This window comes from Malaclemys terrapin, chromosome 7, assembly GCF_027887155.1.
Source record: "Malaclemys terrapin pileata isolate rMalTer1 chromosome 7, rMalTer1.hap1, whole genome shotgun sequence".
NCBI classification, from domain to species: domain Eukaryota; kingdom Metazoa; phylum Chordata; order Testudines; family Emydidae; genus Malaclemys; species Malaclemys terrapin.
In genome coordinates, this window is record NC_071511.1 from 22,249,571 (window position 1) to 22,269,439 (window position 19,869).

Consider the following 19,869-nt stretch of genomic DNA (forward strand, 5'->3'; position numbering starts at 1 on the left):
TTGCCGGACCGAATCCTCCTGCAGATGAAACGAGAGGAAAGGACACCTCAGAGAACAGCATCACCATGTTATGTGGCCTCCAAGAGAGAAGAGCTAGACAGCAAAGGCATTCTTGACTTTCTGTGGCTCAGAGAGACATCCAAGCCTCAAGAGGGTGCAGAAGTCCATTTGGTAAGGGGTTCTGTATGAACTAGCGAAGAGAGAGAGCATGGCACTGGAGTTACACCAGGGCTCTACAGGGCCAAGCCCCAGACATTCAAGAGAGGACCCTCCACTGAGCCTCTCCTGCTGGGAGATCAGTCTATGTGAAAGGGCCCCAGTGGCTGGAGAAGGAGCCGGAACAGAGGAGCAGAGCTGAGACCCAGCTCTGGCAATACACTACCATAGCACATTGCCCTAACGTACAATTGTGTTGTGTGTTTTTTGTTAAGGTGCCCAGAGGCTCTGGGACATCAGGTGCCAAGAGGTTTTAAAGAATTTATTAAAATTATTTCAGAGGCATATAAAAATCAAGAGTTGATGGGAGCTGAGACTAGATGAGAGCCCAAGGCCCACTGCAGTCCGGCACCTGGGCAGGACCATGATATCCGCTGCTCTTGCAAAGTGTGAACGGCTGTGAAAGGAACACCTGAGCTGAGAGAAGCCTGAGGATGCAGGTCCCCCAGGCAATCAAACCAGAGCAGCATGAACAACATGCACATGGGCCAGTTCCCCTGCTCTCTTCTCTTCCGGGAACTGAGCAGGATGCGGTGATGAATGGCCTGACCCTGCAGGGTGCTGAGGACTTTCTACAGGGTAGAATGTGCCCTCAGCGCCCACTGACTTCCATCCAGCAGGGGCCCTCGGAACCTTGCAGGATCAGGCGTCCAGGCTTCCCCTACTTGTTTGCGGCTTGCTCCAGGTGTAGTTTGGGGACTGGATGGCTCAGTGCACTGATGGATTTATTTAGACTGCACCAAAGTCCCTCTCCCCAGTGGCACAGGCACTGTTACAAATGTTCCTAACAGACACAGGCCAAGGATAAAACCCCAAACAATCCACAGCAACTGCACATGGAGCTGCCTTTGCTAAATCAGCCAGCAAGAGAGAAAGAATGCGCTCCCAAATCACACAGCCTCTCTGTACCCCTCCATCCAGCTCCTCTGGAAAAGCCAGACTGGCAATGGAACATGGATCTTTCCCCCTTCTAGGTCACTGCTGTGAATCTGACCGAGGTCCATAGTGACTGAAGCTCATTCCCCTCTGATGGCTCCTTGGTGGTGCAGGGTCTACCTCAAAACTGGCACTCATTCAGCTCCCTTGCTTACATCCACTGTCGAAAGGCCATGGAGATAGTTCTTTTCTCTACGGGTCAGGGTCAAGGCGCACAGGTAGGAAGCAGTGCATGGGGGAACCTCATGAGTTTCACGGTTTGGAGCAAGGACTTCAGTCTCCAGGCAGCCAATGCAGCGCCAGCATGAAATTCACAATATCTTGAATGAGGATCTCCTCTTATAAGGCTTCGACCCAGCAGGAAACCCAGAGAGTCCCCGAAACTCAGATGCAGTCCTTGCTGTTTGGAAGGGCCAAGTGAAGTCTGATGTGATGCCAAAGAAAAGCCTTTCTCCTTGGGTGCTGCTCAACCCGATGCCCTCATTGTATGTCATCCCACCTGAGCGCCGCTCCACCAGCTCCACTGCTTGCTTGCTCTTGTTCCTCCTCCCACGCTCAAGGCCCACTCTGACAGGTGCTGCACCCACAAATCTCCCACTGACCCCACTGGGACTTAGACACCCTCTCCCTCCCCCGAGGTCTCTGCCTTCCATTACAACTTTGGGGGTCAGATCCAGAGACATGGTGGAGCCAGCATCTGGCTGAAGTCAGTGGAGTGATGATGATTTACACCTGCTGAGGTGCCAGCCCTCGGTCTTGGCAATTTAAATCTCATGCTCTTCCTCTTTTCCACCACGCCCGTTACCCCAGTAATAACAGGAGCCTCCCCAGCTATGTGCAGCCCCAGTTGGACAGTTGTACTAGGTGCATCACTGGATGTCAACATAGGAACTCCCCTCCCGCATCCTGAAAGCATGACCTTTTACCTCGCGCTCACACTGGAAAGCCCTGCGCTGTGTGGAGAAAGAGCTCCAGGTCCAGCAAGCAGGTCGTGAGTGTTCACAGCTGATCTGCTTCACCACTAACAGTCGTAACACCCTGCACCGCATTGCTGCCTTCCACTGCTGCGCTGCAGTTCTGGTGACCCGCATGGAAGGGATGACAACTCTCGGTGGAACACAGAGAATATGGACCATTAACATTACACTGGGGGAAAAGGGGGAGTTTGAGGACAGTGGGAGCCTGGAGTTTCCCCAACTTTTCCCTGTTGCACAACATATCTTCCCATTGGCACATCAGCTGCATCCTAGTAGATGAGACCTAGAGAGGGCCTGATCCGGGCAGTCCCTGAGCTGTCTGGAGGAGGCGCCGTTGCACTGTGTGGTCGCACCCTTCCCCAGACATCTGATACTTGGAGGACAACAAGACTGCAACAGACAGGTCATGCTGTACGGTGGACTACCAAAGGACATGCTCCCTGCAGGCTCAAGAGCTGCAAGGTCTGACCGGTGCCAGCTCTGTTTAAAGATATTCCAACCAGAAATCTAGACTTAGCCGACAGCTCGTTTCCTCCGTCCCCTGGTTTTGCTTTGCCCAGCTTAATTCCCACAGCGCCCCCTTTTGTTGTAGCGACAGCAATATCCAACATGGCAGGTCAACCAGGTCAGCTGCCAGGCTTGACTATGGCAGCCGTAGGCAGCCAGCAGGGCCTGCTCCCATTCCAGCGAGTGAATTGGCTGCAGTGGTCACTGGGGAGCTGGGAAAGCAGTCACAGGAGCTCCCGCCAAACACCACCCTGCCAAGGCCAGGGCAGCCCACAGCTGCTGGAGCTCCGCGGTCACAAGACCAGGCCCACATGGGGCCGGGCAGAAGATTAAGGGAGAAGGCAGACAGCGAGGGAGGATCTTCCACCAAGAGCAGTGGATGGTGTTTCTTGATAACTGAACTAGGGAGCATGCACATCGATCAGCTGGCAGGCTGACGGGTCTTTAAAGGAGCTGCTGGGCATGGCGGCCCAACCCCCATATGCTGTCTGCTAAGGCGCACTGACCCATGCTGCTCCAGACCTCCTTCCCCGCCCCCTCTCGATCCCTGCAGCTGTGAGCTCAGAGAGCCCCTCAATGGGATTTAAGCAGACAAGTCTCTGGCTCTCAGCACAGGGCTGGGCTCCCTTCTGACGTGACCCGAAGGATGCTGGGAGCCAGTGAGTTAGTCGGTGTCACTGTGGCAGGACAGGTTCCCATGCACTGGCCTGTGGTCAGTCCCCAGCTCACTCAGCCTCCCACAGTCCTATGGCATGAGAGCTGCCGCTAAGCGTTCCCTGGGCACAGGAGACAGAGAAATAGCAGGGGCTCCAGTCATGCTACCAGCCCACTCCTCGCCACCTACAATCTCTCGCTGGGCCAAGCCATCTCCTCCCTCTGATCACTGCTAACACTCCCCTGCTGCCCCGAAAGGGCCAGCGGATGCCAGCCTGCAGCTCTCCCTCATACCTCCTACGGGAGCTACAGTGCACGTGCCCAGGGCTTTGGCCCTTTTTCTTTGGCACCACCGTTTTGGAGATGCCCAGGATGCTCCTGCGGTCTGTCCTGCTCTCAGACCCCTGCTACTGGCACAGCCCCTCCTGTCCTGTGATCGACTCCAACTGCTGGCACACACGTTAACCAGCTGAGCCCCACCGCACCCTGGGGGTGCAGGCACAGAGAGGCTGAGCGACTTGTCCAGGTTCACACACAACAAGTCGGGGCAGAGCCTCAGACAGAACCCAGGAGTTCTGCTTACCCGGCCCTGTTCTAACCACTAAACTACCCTGCCTCGCTTCAGATGTTGAGGCATGATATGCTGCTCCAGAGGCCGGTGCTCCTGCAGTCAGTGGCGGATTAGCCAATGGGCCCACAGCCAATTGGGGGACCCCGGAAAAACAGGCACCCCGCCCTCAGCAGACAAGTGCCAGGGTAGGGCGGGGCAAGCCCCAGCGCCCCGCTCTACTCCCTGGCAGCAGCACCGGGTGGGGGAAGCGGGGCAAACCCCCACGCTCCAACTCTGATCCCTGGCAGAAGCGCCAGGCAGGCAGGGCGGGGGAAGCCCCCATGCCCCAACCATGCTCCCCAGCAGCACTGCCGGGCAGGCAGGGCAGGGGAAGTCCCGTGTCCCAATCCTGCTCCCTGGCAGAAGCACTGGGCGGGCAGGGCAAGAGGAGGCCTAGCACCCCAACCCTGGTCCCCTGCAGAAGCGTGGGGCGTTGGGGGAAGCCCGAGTGCCTAGACTTCCGCTGCAGCCCCAGGACTAGAGGAGTTCTGGCTCCCTGCCGCAGCCTCAGGGCTAGGGAAGCTTTCACTGCTCACTGCAGCCCTGGGGCCCTGGCGGGGGGGACAGAGCTCCTCCGGTCTTGGGGCCACAGTGAGGGGGTGGCAGAAAGGAGCAAACAGGGGCCGCTGTGGGGGGAGGGGGGGGAATGGGGTGGGACAGTGGGTGGAACAGGGGCGGAGCCACGGGAGAAGGGGCAGAACAATGTGGGGCCGTGGGCAGGACCTCAGGCAGAAGGTGTGGGGAGGGGGCCCCCACTTGCTCTGGCCCAGGGCCCCACAAAACTTTAATCCTCCTCTGAGCTGCAGTAGTGCCTGGCTTGTTCTAGTGATTTCCCACAGCACCCGTCCTCTTCCTAAGGCATGACTCAGCCAGGAGCCCAGATGCTGTCCCCTCCAAGGGTCCCACTGAGCCACCACTGAGCCTAGGGACAGTGCAACTTGCATGCACCATTGTCTCCAGCCAGAATGGAGGAGTGGGGCTGCCTGCTGGGCCGGTGCAGACAGAGGCAGCTGCTTGGAAGCCCCTGCTTCAGCGGACCAGCTACGTGCTGACATTTCCAATGCAAACATAGTCAGAGCAAAGCTGCCTTACTCCACCCTAGACAAACAGTCATGTGTATGCATTATTAAGGTAACTTACACGGAAGGGCTGGCTTGGGGCTGGAATCATCTCTGCCATGTTCGCTAATGAAGCGTCTTGGCTGGCTTCCTTGGCACAGACGCTGGCACCTGTAACTCCAAGGAGAAGGGGGCTGGGAGATCCTCCCAACACATACCCTGACTATGGCAATCACCTGCTCCCGCTGCTGTCCCCCTCATCCGCCCTTCCCCCGCACTCCCAGCAGCCCCGTCTAAAGTCAGGGCCAGCTCCCGAGAGGGGCTGACCATCTGCAACCCCCGCTCTGTTGGGGCATCCAGCCCTCCCGGGATCTGGCCCTCAGGCTGTAAGCTCTCTGGGGCAAGGACACCGCCTCGGTTCTTGACCAGATCCCAATGCCCAATAAATGATAATAAGTCTGACGGATATGATAACAACAATCATGAGTTGAAACTAGGGCTGTCGATTAGTCGCAGTTAACTCATGAGATTAACTCCAAAAAATTAATCGCGATTAATCGCACTGTTAAACAATAGAATACCAATTGAAATTTATTAAATATTTTGGGATGTTTTTCTATATTTTCAAATATATTGATTTCTATTACTACACAGAATACAAAGTGTACAGTGCTAACTTTATATTATTTTTATTACAAATATTTGCACAGTAAAAATAATAAACAAAACAAATAGTATTTTTCAATTCACCTCATACCAGTACTGTAGTGCAATCTCTTTGTCATGAAAGTGAAACTTACAAATGTAGATTTTTTTTGTTTGTTACATAACTGCACTCAAAAACAAAACAATGTAAAACTTTAGCGCCTACAAGTCCACTCAGTTCTACTTCTTGTTCAGCCAATTGCCAAGAAAAACAAGTTTGTTTACATTTACAGGCGATAATGCTGCCTGCTTCTTATTTACAATGTCACCAGAAAGTGAGAACAGGCGTTCGGATGGCACTTTTGTAGCTGGCGTTGCAAGGTATTTACGTGCCAGATATGCTAAACATTCATATGCCCCTTCATGCTTCGGCCACCATTACAGAGGATATACTTCCATGCTCATGATGCTCGTTAAAAAAATAGTGTGTTAATTAAATTTGTGACTGAACTCCTTGAGGCAGAATTGTATGGCTCCTGTTCTGTTTTACCCACACTCTGCCATATATTTCATGTTATAGCAGTCTCGGATGATGACTCAGCACATGTTCGTTTTAAGAATACTTTCACAGCAGATTTGACAAAATGCAAAGAAGGTACCAATGTGAGATTTCTAAAAATAACTTCAGCACTCAACCCAAGGTTTAAGAATCTGAAGTGCCTTCCAAAATCTGAGTGGAACAAGGTGTGGAGCATGCTTTCAGAAGTTTTAAAAGAGCAACACTCCGATGCGAAAACTACAGAACCCAAAACCAAAAAAAAGGAAATCAACCTTTTGCTGGCGGCATCTGACTCAGATGATGAAAATGAACATACGTCGGTCCACTCTGCTTTAGATCGTTATCGAGCAAAACCCGTCATCAGCATGGACACCTGTCCGCTGGAATGTTGGTTGAAGCATGAAGGGACATATGAACCTTTAGCACATCTGGCACATAAATATCTTGTGATGCCAGCTACAACAGTGCCATGCAGGTGAAATTGTAAACAAGAAGTGGGCAGCATTATCTCCTGTAACTGTAAACAAACTTGTTTGTCTGAGTGATTGGCTGAAGTAGGACTGAGTGGACTTGTAGGCTCTAAAGTTTTACATTGTTTTATTTCTGAATGCAGGGGGTTTTTTTGTACATAATTCTACATTTCATAGAATCATAGAATATCAGGGTTGGAAGGGACCTCAGGAGATCATCTAGTCCAACCCCCTGCTCAAAGCAGGGCCAATCCCCAGACAGATTTTTTTACCCCAGTTCCCTAAATGGCCCTCTCAAGGATTGAACTCACAACCCTGGGTTTAGCAGGCCAATGCTCAAACCACTGAGCTATCCCTCCCCCATGTAAGTTCAACTTTCATGATAAAGAGATTGCACTACAGTACTTGTATTAGATGAACCGAAAAACACTATTTTTTTTTGTTTTTTACTGTGAAAATACTTGTCATCAAAATAAATATAAAGTGAGCACTGTACACTTTGTATTCTGTGTTGTAATAGAAATCAATATATTTGAAAATGTAGAAAACATCCAAAAATATTTAAATAAATAGTATTCTGTTATTAAGAGCATGATTAATCACGATCAGTTTTTTTAAATCTCTTGACAGCCCTAGTCGAAACCTCTGTAGGATCTAAAGCCACATCCGCACACAGACACGGTTAGCGGAGGGGCCAGGGATGGAACGGCCCATGGACGCTGAGCCCCTTGCCCGGTCTCTTCAGGATGGAGGTCAGGCAACAAGGTGGGGGGAGGGGAGAAGCTTGCCTTACTGAGCCAGTTGAGTGGATGGACAGGGGCCTCTATCCCCCAGGGCTGTCAATCAGCCAGCCCACACCAGCACCACATGACAAAGGAAATTTACCCAAGCCCATGGACCTGTTGCAGAGATCCAGAGATCTGCTGCCCAGGCAGCAGCTAGGTATGAAGAGAGTCTCACTCTCCCCGGGGTAGGTGCCCACCTCTGTACCCTCACTTCCCACTGGCCCCTGCCCTGCTGTAAACTCAATCGTTCTCTATCGACCCACGAGGCGTGGGATGCAGGCAGGGCAATAACCACGGACAGCAGAATGCACAGCTGTTCTTGCAGCAGCTGGATGGGACTCACTAGAAGGTGCTTCGCTGGCAGCTGGACAGCTGAGAGCCAGTAATTTGGTTTCCTGGTCCCAGCTGTTGTAAGGCTGATTAGGAGGGAGGGAACGTGTGTGTGCGTTGACAGCGGGGGCTCTGGGGGAGCGAGAAGGGGGCTGCTATTAGGCCGGAAAGAAAAGCCTTTAATGAGGCCTGATGTCTGCTGATCCTGCAGCCTGCATGGATGCCATCCAACCTCACAATAGTTACCCACTTAAACAAAACAGCGCCAAAGGCGCTGAGCTGGGAAAAGAACACATTTTCCTGTGTAGCAAACTGTGAAGTACGATCAGGAATACACAGCAAAACCCTCAGAAACCAATTACTGCTCGCGAGAGCCACACTGCTAAAAATACACCACCTTTCTGCTCTAGCAAAGGTGAGGAAGTGCTGAGCCAGCACAAAGCTCCCCCAAAGCGCAGCACAAGGGATGGCATCTCCCCAGGAAACGCTCCCTCCCACGGGCCAGAGCACACTGTGGCTTAGCACACTGGTCCTTTCCTGCCGGAGACCTAGGCTCCAGTCTCAAGGCTGGTTCACAAGTATGATGGATGTGGCAGGTCTCCTCTAAGTGCCTTGCCTGGATGATACTGGTTTGCACCATGAAACCGCTATCCCAGTGATGAGGGGAATCTGCAGTGTCTGGTCCTCCCAGACCAATCAAGTGATCTCCAGCTAACACAAATGTCAGGATGCAGTGAGTTTGGACCCCGGGGGCTTTGGAGCAAAGGTTCATGGGATGGGTTAGAGTCGGACATGCATATTGTTTGGGTAGCTTCACCACCTTTGCTTCATGCTCTCATGTCAAAAGTCGATACTCAACAGATCACACCCCGCTGGAAAAGGCACCGGGCTGCCCAATGGGAAGATTTTGGGACAAATTTGCAGGGAGTCTGAAAATGGCCTCTGACATTGCACCTGCCCACAAAAAGCCACAGCTGGGTGCACTGTGGGTGAAATCCTGTCCCCGCTGATGTCAACAGCAAAACTCCCACTGACGCCCGTGGCACCAGGATTCCAGCCTATATGGTTTCCCTTTGCATAGTGCTGCTTACTGTAGGGTCTGAGCCAAGCAAACATAGTTTGCCCATGCGAACACCTGACTCCCAGCTGTGCACACGTCAGCGGGGTTTGCGTGCACACAGACGGGCTCCTGCACACACAGACGCACATGCAACATTTCAGGTGTGAGGTCACCTGTCAAAGATTGATTTTAGAAACTCAGCCCTTTGCCCCAGTTAACCAGACCCTGCGGGAGAGGTCAGAATGGCAGAGCAAACTGTGGACCTATAAAGCCACTGTCTCACCGACGGAATCTGTGTGCTGGCATTATGACACGGTTACTCCCTCCCAGTGGCAAATCAGCTAGGCCATGGTCAGGGGATGGTTTTGGGGAAGGTTGTGGGGGGAGGGAAACCAAAGAGGCCTTCCCATGTCATTTGTCACCAGGTAGAGCCAGGACGAGGCTGACGCCTGGGGCGTGGTTTTCACAGTGGATGCAAATGAGCTGAAATGTCTCCTGACTGGACATAGCTTTGCCCTCTCCCGCCATCAGTTTGCATCAGGTACGTTCTCCAATGAGCTTCCACTTCACAGAGGGAAGCTGGGGCAGGCGTCGCATCTGACGACAAGCACACACATGTGTGCGCAATAGTGTGTGTGCAGCTGGAGCGGGAGAGGATGAAGAGAAATGGGGGGGCGGGAGAGAGGGCATGGAATGAAACGGCAAAGCCAAGCCACACAAAGAAACAACCAGATTGTGGAAACATATGTCTGTGCACACTCACCACGGCTCTGAATGACATGCCGGTAATGCTGCCTGCTTCCACCGGTGCGAGGCAAATTCTGCCTGCGCTCACGTGCCATGTAAGCTGCAGTGTAACAAGATGTAGTGGCAATCAGTGGGTCTTTTAGACATTTAATTGTGGTGTTAGTAATTAGGGAATGTTTCAGTCCCTCTGACAGATCCACGCTCAAGACTCCTGTGGCCATCTGCTCCCACAGAATGAGGCCCCCCGGAGTCCCAGACAGGCTGGCTGGCCTGTGGAGCAATGATTTATTGAGGGGGGCTGTAGACGGCGTTAACGTTTGCAGATTTGGTTTGCATTGCTCCCGGACGGTCTTACCCCCCTCCCCACCACGCTCACACCTGTTGTTCAGTTCAAGTTCCTCAGTCAGAGAGGCCCAGAGCTGGGAGTTTTCTTCTCCAAGTCCCATCCACTCCCAGGCTCAGGGAGAATGGGGAGCCAGGGCCTAACGTGGATTCTGTGATACTCCTAGCACCAGGGTCACAAACAACTGCAGTGTGAAGAGAAAGAAAGCGGGAGGGGAGAGAAAGAGCTGCAGGACCGGGGAGGGGGGCAGTCTGAGAATGGGGTGATGGAAGCCCTGGTCTTGCTGGCATCAGGGGAGATCCCACTGGATAGCAAGTGGTGGCTGATTACTGTGGTACAGCAGGCACTGGTCAAGAAGCAGGAAGATAGAGACCAGATGAGTGTAAATCGATTCATGAGCTGAGGGGCTTTGTTGGTGAAAGGCTGGCGTCCGGGAGGGGGCAGTCAGAGATCAGAGGGTGGGAAGAGAGAGGACAATGCTGTGGACATAGGAGGAAAAAGGGGAGATGGCTGAGGTGATGCTGCTGTTGCTCCTTGCCTGTTTTCCAACTGAAATGCTTGTTCATTTTCTTACCCACAGCCCCAAAAGCCTTGATGATGCAGAGGCTTCCTGAACCCTGAACTGGCCCCACATGGGACGCAGAGCTAGGGAAGTACAAGGAAACCCTGCGCCAAACAGCCAGGACACAACAGGGTCTGGGGACTTCATGTCACCTAGTGTGGCTCCTCCTCCCAACTCAGGAAACTGACCAATCATGAAGCGGGCTGAAGCACTGCTAGCCCTCGGAGACTGGTTAGCTTGGACTGTGAATGGCACAAAAAGCCTTTTAACTGGAGGTCCCCAGTTTGGATCTGGCCCAGGGTGATAGTGACCCGAAGTCTTCACCACATGGTGGTTGCTCAGGCTGTTCCCTGCAGTTCCTAGGACACAAGTGTCCTCATCCCAGACCAGCCTCGGATACAGATTATCCACCTTGTTGGCAGGCTCAGCAAGGAGACAAGGGACTGAATGGGCCATGGAGACAGAATTCCCCTCTCAGTGCTGGAAGGGCAGAGCTGAGGGGTCTCGTCAAAGGGCACTGGGTAGTAAGGGGGAAGCTTACCCCAAGGTTCCAGGGCTGCCAAGCCAGCACCTAACTCAAACCCATGGCTGCACCTCAAGCTCTTCTCAAACAGCTCACGGATTCAGCTTGGAAATGACCTGGATGAATGGGAGGGGCTCGGGTAAAGAAAGCCTCTTCAGTTGGCCAGGGTTAACTACCCTTCCCTGTGGTGCACCTCCTCCCGGTCCAGGCTGGGTACCCATCCAGCAGCAGCTTTCATGGCAACATCCCTGAGAGGTGTTCAAGCAGGAACAACAATAAATCAAACCACCAGATCGATCTTAAGGGTGCAGGGCTTCCAAACCCAGCCAGACTAGGCACTCACACCACCCGGCAAGGAATGAGCAGGCACCAATTTTTCTCTAATGCTAAGAGCATCAAGCAGCATTTTCCTGCACCTATCCCATCTTGGGTGTGACTCTATGGGAGACCACATGGGTCAGTTCAGTTAGTTGCCTGGGGAAGAAAAAACTCAGGATATTGCCCTTCCTTCTGAATCAGAACTGAATGCCATGCCCCTGCACGGCAGGGTAGGGGCCGCTGCATAGCTGGAGGCTCCCTCTTTCACATGAGACAACACAGGTCCTTACACACGCACGGCCATCAGAGATTTCACAGCACTTTTTGCAGGAGTCAAGGCGTTCACCCCCACATCCTGACTAGATTCCAGTGGGGTAAATTCCCCCCTGCATTTCCACAGGATTTTTCAACATTGCACTGCACTGTTAAACAGCTGCCATGTTCCGCCCCAGAGGTGGCTGTATTTCATTGTTGCTCCATGCAGGTCAACTGTACATAGCCTGCAAAGCATTTTGGGGCTGTTCCCACGGAAAGGCGCTAGAGGAGTGCAGAGTCATTACCATTGCTAGAGACTGCCACAGAATATTGCCCCCCTTTGATGGGAATTAACCATCTACCACAAATAGCCTGTCTGACAGAGCATGGCTGATAGGATTATTTATTGCCTCAAGCTAGGCACAGGTACCCAGTGGTGAAGCTGCCAACCAGCGAGCAGCTCTCTGCATCGATGTGTCCATAAATTACCCACTGAACCCATTAGGGAACCAGGAAGTTTAGGAGAGAGCCAACTTCAGAGGGGAGTGGAAGTGGAGCGCGTCCCTGCAAGTGGGCTGGGGCCAGGCAGCGCGCAATTAATCCTCGTTAATAATGTCGCAAACAGAAGCGCTCACATGGAGCACGAAGTGGAACAGATGCACTCACGCACCTCAGGAGCATCTTCTAGGGGCCCACTTCTCTACGTTCCCTCCCAGCCAGCTCCAACTTCTCTCTTTCTCTCTCAGTGAATCTTTCTTATTTTTTCTTTACTGCTGTTCTCCCTCTTTCTGGATTCCCTCCTTTTCTCTCTTTCTTTGTGTATGTTTGCTTCATCCCTTCTCCCCCACCCTTTTCTTCTTTCTCCTCCCCCTCTGTCTTTCCTTTCCTTCGCTCTGATTTCTTCCTTTCCCTCCTCTCTTCCCTTCTCCTCTTTCTGTCTCCCCCCCACATAGCTATTTCCCTAGGAAGATGCTCCTCATACTGTCAGCAAAATGTCAGCATCAATCAGCCAAGCTGGAAATCACTGGGGACTTCTAAACAAGTCTCCGCTGATGTTTGGAATTCCCGCCTGCCCCAGTGCAGGCTCTGATGGCTGGTGAAACCTGATGGCTCTCTTAAGCACGTTATTGTTTGACACTGCACGATGTCCTTGAAATCCCAGAACCAAGACCAGGAAAGGAAAAGCAGTTTTGGGCACTTACCCAGCTGACACACAGAGAGAAACTCTGCCTCACCAAGGCCCGATATAAATATTCAACTCTTAAATGAATAATAAAATAATAACCACCTAGTGCAGTGCCATGATTAACAGGCCTGCTTGGTGACTTCACCTGTCGAAATAAGTTGATGGCAGCAATTTTCAGCAGGAATAATAGACAGAATTTGATGGAGCTTGAGTTCCCGACAATAGTCCCAGATCCAGAGATGCAGGGCCTCATTTTTCATTATACTATGACCACCTGGTGCCATTCTGGCAGCATAATGGGTGCGTCCAGCCGACAGAACTGAACACTAGGGAAAACCCCATCAGGATGGCTCTGTGCCAGCCCCTTGTAGCCTTTGGCATAGGAGAGCATGGCCAGGGGAAGGTAGCACTGCTGCATTCTGGCTATTATCAGCTGCTTTGGGGGTCATCCCCCGTCTGCAAACACTCCTGCATGTTAGTTGCATGGATTTAGTATGTCTGTCTTGTTCTCTGTAAACCAGAGGATTCTGCATGAAATCTCTGTCTGCATGACACGCCTGGGACCCTTTTTCTGAACACTTCGGCCAGATCCTCAGCTAGTGCAATCAACACAGCTCCACTGACTTCTCCAGCTGAGGATCTGGCCCAGTGAACCATCCACAGCCCGGGTGTCATTCCAAATGAAGCCAATGGGAGCTGTTTCCATTTATAATCTAGGCCAAATCTGGTGATGGTTCCAGCTAACCTGTTTTCTAAAGCTGTTTGGCCGACTGGGGTGAATGGGGTCAAATCATGTCAGAAGCACGTTTACAGAAGTCCCCTTACAGCCTGTGTATGGACTGAGGTCTGGTCCCAGTTTCAGCATAGATCTAACAGGATTTAGCCCTGTCCTGCTTGTCTAGCAAAACCCAGCTAACAAACCCTGTTTGGCTGCAACCCTCTTTAAAGCAGAGCTGGACCTAACACAGAACTCTGGACCTAAACATCCCTAAACTTCTGGGGAGGCGGGAGAGATCCAGAGTTGGACTTTACGGCTGGGCCCCTCTTCAGTTTGAACATGATTCCTTAAGCCCATCTGGGCCTTGGCATGGATGGGGCCTTTTTTGTGAAGAGTTGGGCTGTTGCTGTTCCTTACTGCCCTCCTGAGATCACGGCTAATCTCCTTTTGGAGAGATCACAGCTGGTTGCTAAGGAAATTACTGTGATATCACAACAGGAGGATTATGATTTCAGGTGGGGAATAAGCAGCTGGAGCCAATGAATTCTTAAAGAGCCTCCCTTCCCACATCCCTGCACACGGCATGAGTAAATGCACAGCAATGCAGAGGACAACTGATCCTAGAAGCAAAATCCCCACTAGCAGAACCTCTAGAGAGGCCTTCCTATACTCTCAGAGCCCTCCCTGTATAGGTTGTGCTCTGGTCAGCTCCCCTGAGCTATTGCTAAGCAGGGTCAGGTCTATACTCACATGGGAGCCCATCAAGGAAAAGCTTGGTAGCAGCAGGAAGTGGTGCTGGGGACTCAGCAGGATCTACTCTTCCCTCTGAGTCAGTACTGAATGAGTGCTCTAGCCTGGGGCTAGGGTTTGCCATCTTGCAAATGAGACATAAACCCAAGCGTCTGAGCATTGAACAGCTGAGGGCGTATCACAGCAGTAAGTGGCATTAGCCTGGCGCTCCTGGCCAAATTCCAGTTTGAGTCGTTACATCCTGCCTATCTAAAGCTTCCCCTGCAGTGTCCATCAGATACCGCGTCCTCCTTACCTTCTCTGCAAACTACTGCCGCATGTGGTGGAATAGCTCCACTGCAGGAATGGCCATGTTGCAAAGGGTGGGAGAAGTGACTGGTGTTGGCACAGCCTTTGCAGACCCAAGGCATAAAATGTGGCTCTTCTTTCCCATGAGGCCACAGCAGAGCTGGAGGGATTTTGCCCTCATTATCTCCCAATGGGACCTGAGCAAACAGAGTGGTTAAAGCACTGGGCTGGGAGTCAGGAAATGTGGGTCCTAGGCCCAGCTCTGCCATTGACTCACTTGTGTGATTTTATCGAATCATAGAAATCACAGTGTACGGCTGGAAGGGACCTCAAGAGGTCATCAAGTCCAGCCGCCTGCACTGAGGCAGGACTAAGTAAACCTAAACCATCCGTGAAAGGTGTTTGTCCAGCCTGTTCTTAAAACACCTCCAATGACTGACATTCCACAACCTCCCTCGGAAGCCTGTTCCAGAATTTAACAAGCCTTAGGGTTAGAAAGATTTTCCTAATATCTAACCTAAATCTCCCTTGCTGCAGATTAAGCCCTTGGCCTACCTTCCGTGGACACACAGAACAATTGATCACAGTCTTCTTTATAACAGCCCTTAACGTATTTGCAGACTGTTATTAGATCCCCCCTCAGTCTTTTCTCAAGACTAAACAGGTCCTGTTTTTCAAACCTTTCATCATAGATCAGGTGTTCTAAACCTTTTAGTAGTTTTGTTGCTCTCCTCTGGACTCTCTCCAATTTGTCCATGTCTTTCCTAAAGCATGGTGCTCAGAATTGGACAAGGGATTCCAGTCCCTTTACCAATCCCAAGTAGAGCAGAACAATTAACATCCGTGTCTTCCATATAACAGTCCTGTTAATACACCCCAGAATATGCCCCTTTTCACAACTGCATCACATTGCTGACTCATTTTCAATTTGGGACCCACCATAACCCTCAAATCCTTTTCAGCAATACTACCAGCTAGCCAGGTATTCCCCATTTTGTAGTTGTGCATTTGATTCTTCCTTTCTAAGTGAAGCACTCTGCTTTTATCTTTATTGAATTTCATCTTGTTGAATTCAGACCAATTCTCCAATTTGTCAAGGTCATTTTGAATTCTAATCCTGCCCTCCAAAGTGTTTGCAACTCCTCCCTGCTTGTTGTCATCTGCAAATTTCATAAGCATATTCTCCACTTCATTATCCAAGTGATTAATGAAAATATTGAACAGTACTGGACCCAGGACTGAGCCTGTGGGATTCCACTAGACACGCCCTCCCAGTCTGACAGCGAACCATTGCTAGCTATTCTGAGTATAGACTTTCAACCAACTGTGCGCTCACCTTATACAATAGAACCTGAAAGTTATGAGTGCCTCGGGAATGAAGGTTGTTCGTAACTCTGAACAAAACTTTATGGTTACTCTTTCAAAAGTTTACAACTGAACATTGACTTAATACAGCTTTGAAACATTATTATGCAGAAGAAAAATGCTGCTTCCCCTTAATTTTTTGTAGTAGTTTACACTTAACACAGTACAATACTGTATTTGCTTCTTTTTTTCTTTTTGGTCTCTGCTGCTGCATGAAGTGTGTGGTTGACCGGTCAGTTCGTAACTCTGGTGTTCGTAACCCTGAGGTTCTACTGTAGTAATTTAATCTAGACTGTGTTTCCCTAGTTTGTTAACGAGAATGTCAAGTGGGACTGTGCCAAAAGCCTTACTAAGATTAAGACAGATCTGATATTGACCTACTGCACAGGGGTGTTTTTAATCTATTGTAGGTACTGTAGGGTCCCCATTACTGTAGTACAGGGGTCGGCAACGTTCGGCACGCAGCTCGCCGGGTAAGCACCCTGGCGGGCCGGGCCAGTTTTATTTACCTGCTGACGCGGCAGGTTCGGCCGATCGTGGCCCCCACTGGCCGCGGTTCGCCGTCCCAGGCCAATGGGGGTGGCGAGAAGCCGTGGCCAGCACATCGCTCGCCTGCGCCACTTCTCGCCGCCCTCATTGGCCCGGGACGGCGAACCGCAGCCAGTGGGGGCCGCGATCGGCTGAACCTGCCGCGTCAGCAGGGCAGGTAAATAAAACTGGCCCGGCCCGCCAGGGTGCTTACCCTGGCGAGCTGCGTGCCCAACGTTGCCGACCCCTGCTGTAGTATCTGAGTGACTCACAGGATCTGGGCTGAGGTTCCTAAGGCTCTCTGTTCTTTGTAGGCTCTGCTTCCCCACCACACCAGTGAGCCTCTGTATTGAGCTCCAGTGCATCACTACTGCTGGCCTCCCGTTCACCAGTGCATACTGGGACCCACTCTGGCGCTTGGGCCATCAGACTGGGCTCTGGAGCAGCTCCAGCCCAAGTAGGTTGGAGCACACGCAGTCCGATGGGAGGAGGCTGCTACATGAGAGGGCAGAACTGGGTTAAACTGGTCCATCTGCCCACTCGACAGGCACCACAAAATCTGGGTGCGGATTCTAATACGCCAGCATTTGGCATGTTCCACTCCAGGGTTTGATTCAGGCCCATCAACTGCAAAGACCTGACCCAGAGAAAGCATTTATAAAATAGACAGATAAAATAGCACTTAACACTGCCATAGTTTGTTTCCTATGAGGACATCTCAAACCAATCAATGAAAGGTGCGTAAATACCTTTATCCCCATTGTACAGATGGGGAAACTTGGGCATGGAGAAAGAAAGTGACTCTTTCATCATCACCCAGCAAGTCAGTGGCAGAGATTCCCAATTCCCGGTCCCCTGCCCTAATCACTAGACTACACTCCTCTCCAGGGCTGAGACTAGAACCCAAGAGGCCCAGCTCTGAATCCAGTGGTGCCCTATCTAGACGATGCTCCCTTCCCAGAGCCAAAAACAGAAGCCAGGATTCCTTAATCCCATGCCCCCTGCTCTAACCACTCAACAACCTCGTCCTTCCGGAGCTGGAGATAAAACTCTTTCTCTCATGCCCTTCCCCCTTTCCAGTGCTCCACTGTGCACCAACCCCCAGTGCATTCTTCTGCAGAGCAGAGCCTGCAAAGGGTTAAGTTTGCAATTAGCAGCTTCTTGGGAAGGCAGCACAACACTGAAGCAGGAGGAACTTTATTTTTTAATCTATTTAAAAAAAAAAAAAGCCTGAGTGCAAGTCTGCTTTTAAATTCAAATGTGCAATATGGGCCAGTGCTTTGGAACCAGACTGAAGCAGCGGATTTGGGCAAGGAAACAAGGAATATTTCACTTTAGCTCAGTCCAACCCATCTTGATTTATACAGCACTTTGTGCGGAGAGAAAGAAACATTCTCTGAGGGCTTTGCAGCTTTAGTAATTAACCCTCCGCCTGCCACCCCATACAATGGGCAGGTTACAACAGAAAGGCAGTAAAGATAGGCCAGGTTCTCTCCTCTGGCTCACTGGTTCCAATAGCATCAAATCAGTGAGGACTCGGAGTTGTGACTGTTATGTGTGGGGAGCCCCTTGGATCAAGGCTCAGCGAGGGGCCCTGTCTACACCAGAGTGACTACCTCATGTTAGCAATGGCGCAGCTGAACCAGTGCAAGTCATAATAATAATAGTGATAACACCTACCTCTGACATAGCCGGTGTATCCAGGGACAAGCCAGGCTCAGCACCATTTCAGTCACCAACGTTACACCCTGTTCTGATCAGGATGCTTTATTGGTCACATCTGCATGGCACAGGCATGCACACAGCAGCACTCAGTGAGCTTCCAAAGTCCTGTCCCAGCCTGCACTGGGGTCAGGTCAAATCTAGGCTGGATTAACCAGGGCAGCCTCTTCTCCGGTTGTTCCAAAGTCCTGGTCAGGACTCTAAAGGGGATGTGCACAGTTACCCGCACGTTACCTGATGTGCTGTGTGAAAAGTGTTGGGGATACTTGGGCCTGAACCCAGAGGGCTGGCATGCTCATGACTAACACCCCCTACCCCCAAGGACACACTGGAAATCTTTGCAGTAGGGGCAAGAGCTAACCACTCTGGAGGTGCAGTGAACAATCCTGTGTGTGGATGTGCACATGTGCATGCGTCCTCCAGGGCCAGGCTGGTCAGCATGTGGGGAAGCCCATACTACATGTGCTCTGCAGATCAACACAGGACTTCCGTCTCCAGAGGTGTCCGTCTGACACCTTTTACCAGCAGGAATTCACTTAAACCACCCAACCAACCACAGCACCAGTTTTCTAAAAGGGTACAGAGGGAGCTCAGGGCAGAAAGCGCACGGTTTTGTCGGTGCAACATAAACACGCTATTGATAGCCCACACACGTCAGACAACCAGTGGGGAACATTAAAAGCCTCTCATTATACAAGACTAAGATCCAATCCTTTCCTGTACTCTTCAACCGCACCTTCCTGGCTATTCCAATGCTCTTTGCAGACTAGCTAAACAGACCCCTTTCGCCTAGCAAGTGGTTTGCTGAGCCGGCTGGGGAGAGACACAGGCCAAAGAGCCCCTGGAGGGTGACTTACCCGGACAGACCTGGGCGCCTGCTGGCCACCATCACCTAGGAGCCCAGCTGGTGAGCAGCTCCACGTGTCTGGGGCCATCTGCCATGGCAAAGCTAAAGGGGAAGGACCCACATCACATCTGTGACCTGAAGATTACAGGGCAGCTCCAAAGTCAGGCAGGGGCAGGGATCGATTCGCAGGCTACTGATCTGGGGAGGGGAAATGCAACATGGCACAGAACAGCTAGAGTAAGGGAGGTGGGGAGACAAAACCAAACCTGGGGGACCTGGGTACTAGGTGGCTGGATATGGGAGATTGAGAGCAGCAGCATCTCTGGAGGCACCACTGCCATCTGCTGGTTAAATGACAGGATAGGCTTTTCCCAGACACATCCCTGTCACACAGCCCTTCATCCCACCCCCACATTCTGCACCGTAAGACTCACCTATACAATCACCCTCCTGTGCACAGACACACACACCCCCTTACCTTCCTGCACATGGATACACAGCCTCCCCACACCACAAAGATACATTCCTGCAAAGAGACCCATTGCTACGCACCCTGCTGCAGAGACCACCGTGGTAACACACATACCCATACGTCTGCAAACAAACCCACACTCAACAAACCCACACTCAATAGCCTGCACAGCAAGACAAAATCTATATCCTCACCCTACCATGTGCACACACGTACATGGAGACGCACACAGGTTGCTGAACTCAAAGAATGACCGGTGGTAGCTCCCATTTCACATCAGGCCAGCCCTGCTCAGGGTTTACAACAGTTATATTAGGAAAGCCATTTTTCTTCCTTAAGTCTCCACTTCACCAACACAATATGCCCAACTTTGATCATTGGTGCCTCCAAAACCACTAGTACCTGGCAGCACTCCCATCCTCCACAGGCCTGCTGTGC

General features: G+C 51.5%; 1 protein-coding gene across 1 annotated transcript in view; it reads right to left on the reverse strand.

Annotated features, from left to right (window-relative positions):
• The window catches only part of PLXNA1 (plexin A1), a 324,181-nt gene extending 306,012 nt beyond the window's left edge, over nucleotides 1–18,169 (reverse strand). The window contains exon 1 of the mRNA XM_054034036.1: nucleotides 18,071–18,169. The gene's annotated coding sequence lies outside the window, so the exon portion shown is untranslated. The remainder of the gene's footprint in view (nucleotides 1–18,070) is intronic.
• Between the last annotated feature and the right edge of the window lie 1,700 nt (nucleotides 18,170–19,869).